This window comes from Anomaloglossus baeobatrachus, chromosome 3, assembly GCF_048569485.1.
Source record: "Anomaloglossus baeobatrachus isolate aAnoBae1 chromosome 3, aAnoBae1.hap1, whole genome shotgun sequence".
Lineage (NCBI taxonomy): Eukaryota > Metazoa > Chordata > Amphibia > Anura > Aromobatidae > Anomaloglossus > Anomaloglossus baeobatrachus.
Genome location: NC_134355.1, coordinates 91,888,377 through 91,902,736, shown reverse-complemented (window position 1 = coordinate 91,902,736; position 14,360 = coordinate 91,888,377). Strand labels below are relative to the sequence as shown.

At 45.8% G+C, this 14,360-nt stretch overlaps 1 long non-coding RNA gene across 1 annotated transcript; it reads left to right on the top strand.

Moving 5' to 3' along the window:
* The first annotated feature begins 1,958 nt into the window (after positions 1–1,958).
* Positions 1,959–13,795, top strand: LOC142295008 (uncharacterized). Its single transcript, XR_012751342.1, has 5 exons — positions 1,959–2,444; positions 2,566–2,651; positions 11,016–11,243; positions 13,261–13,357; positions 13,464–13,795. It is a non-coding gene; the product is annotated as an uncharacterized LOC142295008 (long non-coding RNA).
* Positions 13,796–14,360: the final 565 nt, after the last annotated feature.

The window sequence follows — 14,360 nt, the reverse complement described above, 5'->3', positions numbered from 1 at the left end:
AGACAGGCAAAGAGACAGACAGACAGACAGGGAAAGAGAAAGACAGACAAACACAGACAGACAAAGAGACAGGCAGACAAAGAGACAGACAGACACAAAGAAACAGATATAGACAAAGAGACAGAGAGACAGGTAGGGAAAGAGACATGAAGACAAAGAGATAAAGAGAAACAGAGAGAGACAGACAGAGAAGGAGACAGACAGAGACTGGCAGACAAACAGCGAGACAGTTACTGTCCTGAGCAACACCAGGTGCCACAGCTAGTATATATCTAAGCGTTGTAGACAATAAATACAGTGGGCAATAAACACAATAGGCACAGCAAAGTTAAAAAGACCATATAAACCAGTAATCCAAAAATTTTGTGCTGTAGAGAAGTCTCAAAAAATAGAAAAAGGTATTGCTGTATCTCATATGGATAATCCCAGTTGGAAAAAACAGAAAAAAATAAAATAAATGCATCTATCTAGCTATCCATCTATATATATATATATATATATATATATATATATATATATATATATATATATATATATATATATATATATATATATACTGTGTTTGTATATATGTATATATATATATATATAAAGATATACATACACACACAGTATATATATATATATATATATGTATATATATATTATGTAATGTATGTGTATATATATATATATATGTATATATATATATTATGGACATGTGTGTCCCTATTGATCAATATAGATTGAAGGGGTTTATAGAAAAAAGAACAGTGGGGTACTGTGTCTGCATTCAGAGCTCCCAGTACTGAAGGAAAGTGAGCAAACAGGATGCAAAACGTGCATTGGGGTATCCAGTTTGGGATCTTCTGTGGTCTCCATTCATCTCTCTAGGTAATAGCTTACTTTTTGAGTCTGGATAGCACTGGCTATTTATTTACATTGGTCATTCTTCTTGACACCCCGGATTCTTTACCTCTTTTCTTCAGTAATGAGAGCTCTGAATGCAGAGACAGTAGCCTACTGGTCTTTTTTCTGTAGGTCCATAATATATATTTTTATTTTTCTGTTTTTTTCCAACTGGGGTTTTCCATGTGAGATACAGCAATACCTTTTTCTATTTTTGTGACTTCTCCAAAGCACAAAACTTCTTTGGATTACGGGTTTATATGGTCTTTTTTAATACTTTTGCGCCTATTGTATTTATTGCCCACTGTGTTTATTGTCTACAACGCTTACTTATATATTTTTGTTTTGTTCAATTAACGCTTTTAAAAATATATATGTAATAAAAATCATGTTTTAATTGAATGCACTTTAGTCCACATTCTTTCTATTCTATCATTGATTTTTGGTGGACATGTGATCATGTAGACCACACTGAAATATGTTTTATTTTTCTCCTCTGGTTTTGACACTAACATATTATAATTTTGATGGATTTTCTTGTTCTTACAGTGGATGACACTGACTCCCCTTCCAACGTTGCAGAAAGTGGAGCTGTTCTTGCTGATCCAGAATGTGCCCAAGGAGCACAGAAGGGACTGCCACTAGAAAGTCCCCAGACCAGTAAAAAAAGAAAAGCACCAACCTCCATGGACAGTCGGCCTGGGAAGTTCGCACGGGTCAGAAGAGTTGCTGCAGGAAACATTTCTGACCGATTTGCAAAAGGAACCCCAGAGCCTGGACCCTCAAAAGTGGAGGTGCCTGATTCACAGAGTCAGGAGAATATGAACAACCTGTCTCCAGAGCACTTTACCATCCTGAAGAGCAAAGGGCAGAAAGGCTTGGTGAACGACGATATCATCAGCAAGGCCCAAGAACTGCTACAGAGTCAGTTTGAGGGATTCGATGGTCTGCAACCTCCTTGCGCCCTTCTAGTGCCTGGATACAGTGTACAAAGAAAAGCTGTACAAATTCACTTTGATGTGGAGAGGATGCACTGGATGACTACCTGCTTCACAAATGGCAACATTTTGGTGGCTGACAGCATCAATAACAGAAATCTGTCTCCATCCATGCGTGAGCAGGTTAATAATATCTACAGTAATGTTGTCCATGAGCCCCTGAAACATCTGATATATCTCAATGTGGATCAGCAGAAAAACCCTTATGACTGCGGGTTATTCGCTATAGCAAATGCCTATGAGTTTCTGGCAGATGGCGGTGAACCCAAAGCTAAATACCAGCGTACGAAGATGAGAAATCATCTAATAACCTGCCTGCAGAATGGCAGGATCACAGAATTTCCCAAAAAGGTCAGAAAGTGACTCCATGTCTATCAAAAAAGACATGTAGAGTCATTGACGGTCTAAAAGATCGTCCTGACCTTCAACTGGACATGACACAACCACCAAGACAGACCAAGATCCTACATATCACCAGAGCTGCTGTTTCTATCAGACCTGTGACTGTTACCATTGACCCCAGGTTCTGGTCCAGGGCCCACAGACCAGTTTGCTCCGGTAAGTAATCATGGATTTTCCTTAATCATCTAAACATATCAAACATGTAAGAATGATGGGGAAGGGGTGCTGCTAATGTTGGGAGATGTCTGATCTTCACTAATTTTACTTTTTATTACAGATAGAGCACGAAACAAGTAAATCTGACCATTAAATGCAGGCACAAAGATGGTTCACATCGGATGCTCTTACCAAACTGCAAATAATGTAAGTATATTGTGGCACCCCAGGGTTGCCACAGTAACAACACAAAGGGTTAACTCCCCACACACAACACCAAGACCTCCTGGCCAGAAGGGGGAGACCAAGCTGCTTCCCTGTACATTCTGCTGGGGGGGGAGGAAATGGTCAGGAGTAGTTTCAGTTTGGAAGTTCAGTGCAGAGCACTGAGAAGACAGGATCTCTGTAGGTTGGAAGCTGGCTTGAGCTCACCTCAGGATCCACTGACCAATTCCAGGCCTAGCTGAGGGTCTGAGGAAAGGAGACAGATTACACAGAGGAACATTCCTGGGAGGCAGAGCATTGCAGAGCTCATCCCCAGTGGAGCACACAGAACGGATGCTGGATCCGAGACTGCAGGTTACATGCTGCACAGTTACCACCAGATAAGTGAAGATTCCAGATCTTTCACCTGTTCCACAGACACAAGCAACAAGCGCAGAGTTCAGGAACATACTAGGAAGGACTCGAGTTGCCTGTCAGGTCGGTACCTAGGAGCAGAGCAGAGCAGAGCCAGCTGCATAGTTCACTCAGCAGCGGGGCCACAGACACACAGTGCAGGCAAGGAAGCCAAAACGGCCCGGCTGGGTGGGAGAAGCCCTGAACCCCTCACAGACTCCGTGGACAGTACTCTGCTGAATGCCATCTACAGTAAAGGACAAAGAAACTGCAAAACCGTGAGTCTGCCTGTTTATTGTGCTCGTGTCCTGCTCCCCCCCCCATAGACTAACACACTGCCCCGGGGAAAAGGCTCTACCCGTGGGGAGCCGTCCCATCTCAAGCTGCCTTCCATCACCCCGGAGGTTCTGCAGCAGCGGTGGTCATCTCTGATCACATTCCACGGGTGGCGTCACGAACATAACCCCCCTTTTTATTGTGGAACCAGGGAGCACGGACCGGGTCACGACACCGTGATCCCCTTTCCAGAAGCGACCCCTTGGCCCGGTTCTGGGTATCTCCTTAACCCCTGGCGACACAACTTTGGCGTCACGAACAGGATGCGGACTTGACCCGGCTGCAACACGGGTGACGTGTGCCTGTAAAGACTTATTGCATCGCATAAAAGACTTGCACTGTGAATTGTTGCAACAAAGAACGGACTTTAAACTTTGCAAAGATACCTGGAAAAATCCAAAAACATCATTGGTAAAATTTTCCAGGCGCCATCTTTAATCGCGCCATTAGCTGCTACGCGCGGGAAAACATCGCGCCTAAACTAAGACTCCGCCTACCGCTTGCGGAGGAGGTGCGCTCGGTGCTGCGACCCGAACGAAAACGCAGAAAAGTGTCCCAGGCTTGCTGTCAAGAAGACTGGTGAAATTAACTAAGGGGGCGCAAAGATGTCGCAGCAGGGAGACGCTGTTGTACCCGGCGGTGCAGCGGCACCTATCATGCCGTTCCTGATGCCATACACCCCGGGTGCAGTGTGGCTGCCGCAGTACTCAGGTGAGCCCAACACACTTAATGACTTTATCGGAAAGCTAAAAATCTACTACAGCATGTACCCCCTGACAGAAGCTCAGCGTGTTGGTATGCTTATGGGACAGTTAACTGGCAATGCCCAGCGGGAGGCTACATCCTGGCCGGACGATGCAAAGGACACTGTAGAGCATATAATAGCTGGACTAAAAGCAGCTTTTGAATCCACTGCTGGCAGCCGGGCTAAAATGAGGTTCTTTGGATGCAAGCAAAAACCTAGAGAGAGCGCAAGAGACTTTGCCTTAAACTTGCAGGAGGCGCTCAGAGCACTTAAATTAGCAGAACCTGCCTTAGCCCCTGGAGCAGATAAGCTGCTGATAGACCAATTCCTGGATGGACTCTCATCCCCTTCCCACCGGGGACAACTGAGCATGATGGTGATCCAGGATCCAGGACTAACATTTGCCCAGCTAAAGGATAGAGCCATCCGCCTCCAGCAGGTGGAGGAGCCGCAGGATATAGACTCTGTTCAACACCTTACAGTGGCACCCCAGCAGCCAGTAGTGCCGGTGACATCGGCCATGTCAGCGGCTGCTGCTAACCACCTGGAGCCGATCACTAATGAGGCTCTCCATCAAAAGCTTGAAGCCCTTACAGACACTGTTGCTTCCATGGCTAGAATCGTCCAGGAGCTGCGTGGATCCAAGTCTGCACCCAAGATTGAGCTGGCGACCAGCAAGGAGGATGTCCCATGGATGAGGCCTAGGAGATACCAAGCGACGAGAGGACGACCCAGCGACCGCTACCAGCCGGATGGACAGCCCATTTGCCGCCGTTGCAATGAGCCAGGTCACTTTGCCCGTGAATGTGCTTTAAATGGGGATCCCCTGGGGAGGCGGGCCGCTCCTCAGGAATGAACTCTCAAGGCCCTTCACCCTGGCACGACAAGTATGTGGGGGGACGTCCAGTCATCCCCATCGTGCTGGATGGCATTCCGCTCAACGCCTTGCTGGACACTGGTTCCCAAATATCATCAATTCCGCATGTCCTTTATAAGAGGTACTGGGCTGATTCAGACGTTAGCAGTGGTCCATCTAATGTTGCATTGAATATATGGGCTAGCAATGGTGAATTAGTACCACAGGTTGGTTTCAGAGAAATGACCATTAAGATTGGGAGAGTAGAATTGCAGAATCAGGGTATTATCATTGTTGATGTTGACCGACGAGAACGTGAACCAACTATGCTGCTAGGAATGAATGTAATTGAAAATTGTTTTGCAGAGGTAATTACAGTCTTGCAGCAGATCGTCGAGACTTCCAAACCTGGGCAACAGAGACTCCTGCAGAAGGAAATTAAAGCCTTGATGCTGAAGCAGCAGGTAGAAATGTCAGGAGGTGAAATTGGCAGTGCAAGGGTAAGTGACCCAATACCTATTGTAATTCCTCCCAAAACAGAAATGCTGGTCTGGTGTAGAGCCGCAATAGGCATCAGAGGGCGAGACTATCAGGCCCTGGTAGAACCCGTGTACTCAGACAGTAGGCCCACTGTACTGACGGCCAGAGGAATAGTTGAGGTACACAGGGGGAGAGTGCCAATACGCCTTCTAAATTGTGGGGAAGATGAGGTCACCCTACCAAAGTATGCTACCATGGCTAAGCTATATACGGTTGATAACAACGCCATCACCACCGTTGAGCCCTTGAAGCCGTCAAATCAGGCGGAGGACAATGGCTCAGAGGGAAAGCTGGAGGATTGGTGCCAAAAGCTACATGTAGGTACCGATTCTACACCCTCCCATCAAAAGCATGGAGTATACAGGGTAGTGAAAGAATATGAACAAATATTCAGCAAACACCCATTAGACTTTGGGCAGATCAAAGGGGTAGAGCACACTATACCCACAGGTCACCATCCACCCATAAAGGAGAGGTATAGACCAGTACCACCGGCTCACTACCAATGCGCCAAAGACATGCTCAAAGAAATGAAAGAAGCAGGGGTAATAAGAGACAGTTGTAGCCCCTGGGCAGCCCCACTAGTGCTAGTTAAGAAAAAAGATGGGACCATGAGGATGTGCGTAGACTACAGACGTATCAACCGCATTACACACAAGGATGCATACCCATTACCTAGGATAGAAGAGTCATTGGCTGCATTAAAATCCGCTACTTACTTTTCCACCCTAGATCTGACTAGTGGGTATTGGCAAGTTCCTGTGGCAGAGGCTGATAAGGAGAAGACAGCATTCACCACGCCGATGGGCCTCTGTGAGTTCAATTGTATGCCGTTTGGACTCTGCAACGCACCTGGAACCTTCCAGCGACTGATGGAGTGCTGCCTAGGACATAAGAACTTTGAAACTGTCCTCCTGTACCTGGATGACGTCATAGTCTACTCCAAGACCTATGAACAGCATCTACAAGACCTGGCAGAAGTGTTTGAAGCCTTATCCGGATACGGCATGAAAATCAAGCCATCCAAGTGTCACCTTCTAAAGCCAAGGGTACAGTACCTGGGACATGTCGTGAGCTCAGAAGGGGTAGCACCAGATCCTGAAAAAGTTACCGTGATCAGAGATTGGCCGAGACCCACCAGCGTGAAAGAGGTGAGGCAATTCCTGGGACTGGTGGGCTACTATAGAAGATTTATAAAAGGGTTCACGAAGCTAGCAGCTCCCCTTCAAGACATCCTGGTAGGACAGTCAAAAAAGTCTGCAGCCCGAAATCCTCCTTTCCAGTGGAGTGATGAGAGAGAAGAGTCCTTTAAGAAGTTGAAGTGGGCACTGACAGGAGAAGAGATCCTGGCATATCCAGATTACCATCAACCCTTCATTTTGTACACGGATGCCAGCAACGTAGGACTGGGAGCAGTATTGTCTCAAAAGCAGGAAGGCAAGGAGAAAGTTATTGCCTTTGCAAGCAGGAAGCTCCGGCCTACAGAAAGAAACCCAGAGAATTACAGCTCCTTCAAGTTAGAACTACTGGCAGTAGTTTGGGCTGTAACAGAGCGTTTCAAACACTACCTGGCAGCTGCAGAATTTACCATCTTTACTGACAACAATCCGTTGACCCACCTGGACTCTGCAAAATTAGGTGCGCTGGAACAGCGATGGATAGCCCGACTGTCAAACTACAACTTTGTCATCAAGTACAGGGCAGGCCACAAGAATGGGAATGCAGATGCCTTATCCCGGATGCCACACTCGGGGAACGTGGAAGAGGAACCGGAGGGACTGGAAGAAATTGAGCTGCCGGCCTTTCACCGTCCTAAGGTGGGACAGTATCAACCGAGTGTCTACCAAAAACAACAGCAGGCAACTCTCAACCCATTGGCACACCACGGATGGGCTGACACACAAGACAGCGATCCAGCTGTGAAGCTAGTGAAAGAACTGCTTACACAACAAGGTGCATACCCTAATCAGAATGCCCCAGCTGAGACACAACATCTCTGGAAAGAGAGAGGTAAATTGTTCCTGTACCAAGGGAAGCTCTGTAGAAGGCACACCAATCCAAAAACACATGAGTTGGTCTGGCAGATCATCGTGCCCAAGAGAGACGTCAAGATGGTTCTGGAAGCTTACCACGACGGTGCTGGTCATTTTGGTTGGAAAAAGTTGGAAGTGCTCTTAAGAGAAAGATTCTACTGGGTTGGCATGAGAAAATCAATTGAAGATTGGTGTAGAAAATGCGGACCGTGCAACCTCAGAAGAAAGGATCAACAGAACCAGAGAGCTCCACTCCAGTCCATAGTAACCAAGCAACCACTCGAGCTAGTCGCATTAGACCACGTCAAGTTGTCACCAAGCCGGTCCGGCTATGTTTATGCCTTAACCATCGTGGACCATTACTCACGCTTCTTAGTGGTGGTACCCGTGAAAGACCTTACAGCTAGAACAGCAGCTAAAGCATTCCAGACGTACTTTTGCAGACCCCATGGTTACCCAGAACAAGTCCTTGCAGATCAAGGTCCAGCTTTCGAATCACAGATCTTCCAAGAATTCTGCAACATGTATGGCTGTAAAAAGATCCGCACAACAGCATACCATCCCCAAACAAATGGCTTATGTGAGAAGATGAACCATATTGTGATTGACCTGTTGAAGACCTTACCAGAGTCAGAAAGAAATCAATGGCCAGAGAAATTGCCAGACTTGGTGGACTTGTACAATCATGTCCCGGTGAGTTCTACAAACTGCACCCCCGCTTACCTTATGCGTGCAAGGCCCGGTAAACTGCCAATTGATTTAGATATGGGAATTCTGAAGCCAGATGCAGAAATTCAAGAATCCAATTGGGATACCCTACGTCAGCAACAGTATCGCCAAGTACAAGAGTGCGTAGAGAAAAGTCTCCAACAAGCTAGGGGAAGACAAGAGAGAAACTTCAACCAGCATGCTCTAGCAACCCCATTGCAACCTGGTGACCAAGTTCTCAAGAGGAAACGGCGCACAAACAAATTGGATAATCAGTGGGAAACCACCCCATATACAGTCTTACCATCCAGTATGGATAATCCCAAAGTGTGTCTCATCAGTAAGGATGAAGGAAGGACATCAGCTGTCGTGTCAAGAGATCAACTCAAACCGTGTCCTGAAACCCTGAAGACACCAGAAGTCACCTTACCCATACAGGTACAACCTGTCAAGGAGGAAGAAGATGTGTTCCATACAGTCTTAGGAGATTTCCCAAAAACATGGCCAAATTACTATGGAGCAGTAGTAGTCCCAATGATCGCCTTCCCTCAAGTGGCGGAACCAACATCAGAATCCATACCACAAGAAGTCCCAAGACATGAAGAACTGGAAGTTGAAACCGTAGAGGAAGAACAGATTCCTGGTCCCAGTGAGCTTGCCAGTCCTACAGTCAGTCCACCATCCTCACAAGTACCAGAAACACCAAATAGGTACACTTCCACCCACACTATTATGCTAAGTACACCCAGTACACCAGCAGTACGCAGGTCACAGCGTAGTACTCAGGGTCAGATACCAGCAAGATATAAGGACTAATGTGAAATTGCATATAAAATGTACATATGTTATAATGTTTATATGAAAAACCGTAACAGTTTAGTGTACAGAAAAGGTGAGAGAAGAGTGGTGTAAGGTGGCAGCACGGAGAGTTACAACTTGATCACATTGTTGGTGGCCCGAGGGCCGTGAGGCCTACTGCACTTATGACCAGAGTAGAGACACCTTTAAGAAGTGTTTGTTGATTGAAATGTTTATTTAATTGCAACGTTAAGACCAAAAGCCCAGTACCTACAGAGACTATACTGTATGAACACTTATATATTTTTGAACATTTTGGACTCTTTTTGAACTTTAAGGTTTTTGTATTTTTTCCTTTTGAGACTCTGTATATATATATAATTGTTGTGATAACTTGTTTGTTTGTTTCACAGTCCCGGAGTACTGTTCTTCACTAAGGGGGAATGTGGCACCCCAGGGTTGCCACAGTAACAACACAAAGGGTTAACTCCCCACACACAACACCAAGACCTCCTGGCCAGAAGGGGGAGACCAAGCTGCTTCCCTGTACATTCTGCTGGGGGGGGAGGAAATGGTCAGGAGTAGTTTCAGTTTGGAAGTTCAGTGCAGAGCACTGAGAAGACAGGATCTCTGTAGGTTGGAAGCTGGCTTGAGCTCACCTCAGGATCCACTGACCAATTCCAGGCCTAGCTGAGGGTCTGAGGAAAGGAGACAGATTACACAGAGGAACATTCCTGGGAGGCAGAGCATTGCAGAGCTCATCCCCAGTGGAGCACACAGAACGGATGCTGGATCCGAGACTGCAGGTTACATGCTGCACAGTTACCACCAGATAAGTGAAGATTCCAGATCTTTCACCTGTTCCACAGACACAAGCAACAAGCGCAGAGTTCAGGAACATACTAGGAAGGACTCGAGTTGCCTGTCAGGTCGGTACCTAGGAGCAGAGCAGAGCAGAGCCAGCTGCATAGTTCACTCAGCAGCGGGGCCACAGACACACAGTGCAGGCAAGGAAGCCAAAACGGCCCGGCTGGGTGGGAGAAGCCCTGAACCCCTCACAGACTCCGTGGACAGTACTCTGCTGAATGCCATCTACAGTAAAGGACAAAGAAACTGCAAAACCGTGAGTCTGCCTGTTTATTGTGCTCGTGTCCTGCTCCCCCCCCCATAGACTAACACACTGCCCCGGGGAAAAGGCTCTACCCGTGGGGAGCCGTCCCATCTCAAGCTGCCTTCCATCACCCCGGAGGTTCTGCAGCAGCGGTGGTCATCTCTGATCACATTCCACGGGTGGCGTCACGAACATAACCCCCCTTTTTATTGTGGAACCAGGGAGCACGGACCGGGTCACGACACCGTGATCCCCTTTCCAGAAGCGACCCCTTGGCCCGGTTCTGGGTATCTCCTTAACCCCTGGCGACACAATATTGTTACAGGGTTAATAAAATGTCTTCACGTGATAATATGTATATGTGTAACAAAAGCCACAACGAATGGTTCTAGTTATTCACATACCACAAAAAGTGGCCTCAGCCCCCGGGCACCTTATCTTTGGTTTATCTATAGTTCCATCTATCACAGGGGATTTTCATCCATTATTTTCACTCATTCCCCAATTTCTTTGCCAGGAACATGTGAGGATCGGGACCACATCCATGAGAAGGTCATAGGCCTCATTTATCACAACAGTTTTTTGTTGACCATGGCTACGAATCAGAGCTCAGCTTGCATTTCTTAGGCTGCTTTGGTAGAGTGAATGCTGTGCTTTGATTGGCTGCTGTGGGCAACAAAACAGATATCCTATCAGAGAGTATTAATAAGTCTGATTTATTGTATCTTCCTTGTATAGTGATGTTCTGTCATTTTTATGTTTCACAATATTTATTGCGTTTCCTGCGTCTCTCTGATATATTTCCTTTTGCTCTACTTCACCGCAGGGTCGCTGTCTGTACCATGGACCCAATACAGCAGAACGGATCCTCCATGTCACCAGAGGTCTGTAATGGACAAACTGAAGCGCAGAATCCAACCATCCCATGATCTCACCATTGACAGCTAGAAATATAATACTCTGTCCTCAGAGAGAGGGAAGAGATTGAATCGGCTGTCTGACCCCGTACCAGAGAAACGTCACATCGCGTGCATCTACTAAATCCCTAAATACGGTACGATCATCATCATAGGAGTGCTAGCATGTAAAGTTATTAATGGCAGGAGCTCATAATAATAATGGCTGCGAGATGTGGTGAAATATGCCACTGACCGTCACCCGCCATTAACCATTTGCAGTATACTAACATTCTATTTACAGCTGCTGTTCTGTTACAATAGCAATGTATATGGCATTGCACTGCATGGACATTGAGAACACTAGTTGCCTGCAGTACTCACCACCGGCCCCAGGAGGCCACTACCTTCCCCGTTACTCCTCTGTGGGTACTCTTGTTGAGACTTTGCTGTCTGATTGATATATATACACTGTATATATATAAATATAGATATAGATATATATATATATATATATATATATATATATATATATATATATATACAGTGCCTACAAGTAATATTCAACCCCCTGCAGATTTAGCAGGTTTGATGAGATGCAAATAAGTTAGAGCCTGCAAACTTCAAACAAGAGCAGGATTTATTAACAGATGCATAAATCTTACAAACCAACAAGTTATGTTGCTCAGTTAAATTTTAATAAATTTTCAACATAAAAGTGTGGGTCAATTATTATTCAACCCCTAGGTTTAATATTTTGTGGAATAACCCTTGTTTGCAATTACAGCTAATAATCGTCTTTTATAAGACCTGATCAGGCCGGCACAGGTCTCTGGAGTTATCTTGGCCCACTCCTCCATGCAGATCTTCTCCAAGTTATCAAGGTTCTTTGGGTGTCTCATGTGGACTTTAATCTTGAGCTCCTTCCTCAAGTTTTCAATTGGGTTAAGGTCAGGAGACTGACTAGGCCACTGCAACACCTTGATTTTTTCCCTCTTGAACCAGGCCTTGGTTTTCTTGGCTGTGTGCTTTGGGTCGTTGTCTTGTTGGAAGATGAAATGACGACCCATCTTAAGATCCTTGATGGAGGAGCGGAGGTTCTTGGCCAAAATCTCCAGGTAGGCTGTGCTATCCATCTTCCCATGGATGTGGACCAGATGGCCAGGCCCCTTGGCTGAGAAACAGCCCCACAGCATGATGCTGCCACCACCATGCTTGACTGTAGGGATGGTATTCTTGGGGTGCCATCCAGTCTCCAAACGTCACGTGTGTGGTTGGCACCAAAGATCTCGATCTTGGTCTCATCAGACCAGAGAACCTTGAACCAGTCTGTCTCAGAGTCCTCCAAGTGATCATGAGCAAACTGTAGACGAGCCTTGACATGACGCTTTGAAAGTAAAGGTACCTTACGGGCTCGTCTGGAACTTAGACCATTGCGGTGGAGTACGTTACTTATGGTATTGACTGAAACCAATGTCCCCACTGCCATGAGATACAAGCCTGGCCTCGGCACGGGTGGAAACTTTCAAAGGCTGTCCAGACCGTGGAAGGCTAACAGTAGTTCCATAAGCCTTCCACTTCCGGATGATGCTCCCAACAGTGGAGACAGGTAGGGCCAACTCCTTGGAAAGGGTTTTGTACGCCTTGCCAGCCTTGTGACCCTCCACGATCTTGTCTCTGATGGCCTTGGAATGCTCCTTTGTCTTTCCCATGTTGACCAAGTATGAGTGCTGTTCACAAGTTTGGGGAGGGTCTTAATTAGTCAGATAAGGCTGGAAAAAGAGATAATTAATCCAAACATGTGACGCTCATTGTTCTTTGTGCCTGAAATACTTCTTAATACTTTAGGGGAACCAAACAGAATTCTGGTGGTTTGAGGGGTTGAATAATAAATGACCCTCTGAATAAACTTTTCAAAATTTAAAAAAAAAAAAAGAAATAACATTCTTTTTTGCTGCAGTGCATTTCACACTTCCAGGCTGATCTACAGTCCAAATGTCACAATGCCAAGTTAATTCCGAATGTGTAAACCTGCTAAATCTGCAGGGGGTTGAATACTACTTGTAGGCACTGTATATCAGACAGCAAAGTATTAGTAGTTCCTGACCCTAAAGAGATATATTATGAATTTTATCAGTTCAGGATTATAAAGTTGTTTTCTGTTTTTTGATCCAGCGATGTGTCCCAGAACAAGAAGAACCCCTGAGTCTCCGCTATAAAAAGTGTCGGTGCCTCTGTCATCACCATCGTCATGGACCCAAATATAATCCAGGTAAGGGGAATATAATGAGCATTAGTGTCCAGGAGTAAATTGTGTATACGTGCCTTTTATGTCATATTTGGCTGCTCTATGACCAGTCTATTTTCTGTATCTGCAGAGCACTGTTCCAGAGCGGGGGTTACGCTGTTGTTCACACAATGAAGATGGGGTACAGTGGCAGGTAATGATTATGACAAGTCAATGATATGGTGGCCACCATGTCAGGATCAGATGATCTGCGTTTCAGTACAAGGCAGATTCCGGGCTCGGATTCTGTTCTCAATACCGGACTTTCCGCAGTCAGATGACATCACAGAATAAGTGAGTCTTCTGCTGCAAACGGCGGCACATGGTGCCATTTTCCAACACTGCCCAAGGGAAGGGCCGTCTGTCAGCCATGGTTCCCTAGAGGTTTCCTCCACCGGAGGTTTTTCCTCTCCTGAGCGCTGAAGGCTGACTCTTCATGAGTCCCAGGGCACATTATCTGTGCTACCTGACTGTTGCCTCACATTGCCAGTGGGAGCTTTTATATGTAACACCTTGAAAGAAGGTAATAAAAAAATCAAAGACCTTCAAGCTGCCGTGTATCTGAGTCTCCTTATTTATTATCGCAGGGCTTAGCACAGAGGATGGAGAACCCCAGGAGAAAATATATAAAATATATAAGTATTAATTATTGTAATAGTGTTATAATACTGTCACTTATGTATCATCATTCATTAAAATGGTTATAACCAATGGAAATCAGGCATGGACTCGTCTGTAATTAAGTGTTCTGTCAGATGCATACGTTCTTCCTTACTGATGGGATAGTGGATACACATGACCAATGAATCCCCGACCAATCTTGAGATCTGCGGAGCTCCACCGCCGATCCATTCATTCTCTATAGACTGCCACTAAATTGGACATTATTCAACAATTTTCTGCAGTACCATAGAGCATGGGAATTTGAGCGGAGGTTCACATGCTGCTCAACCACCAGTTAATTCAGACAGAGCCCTATTGCTGGGAT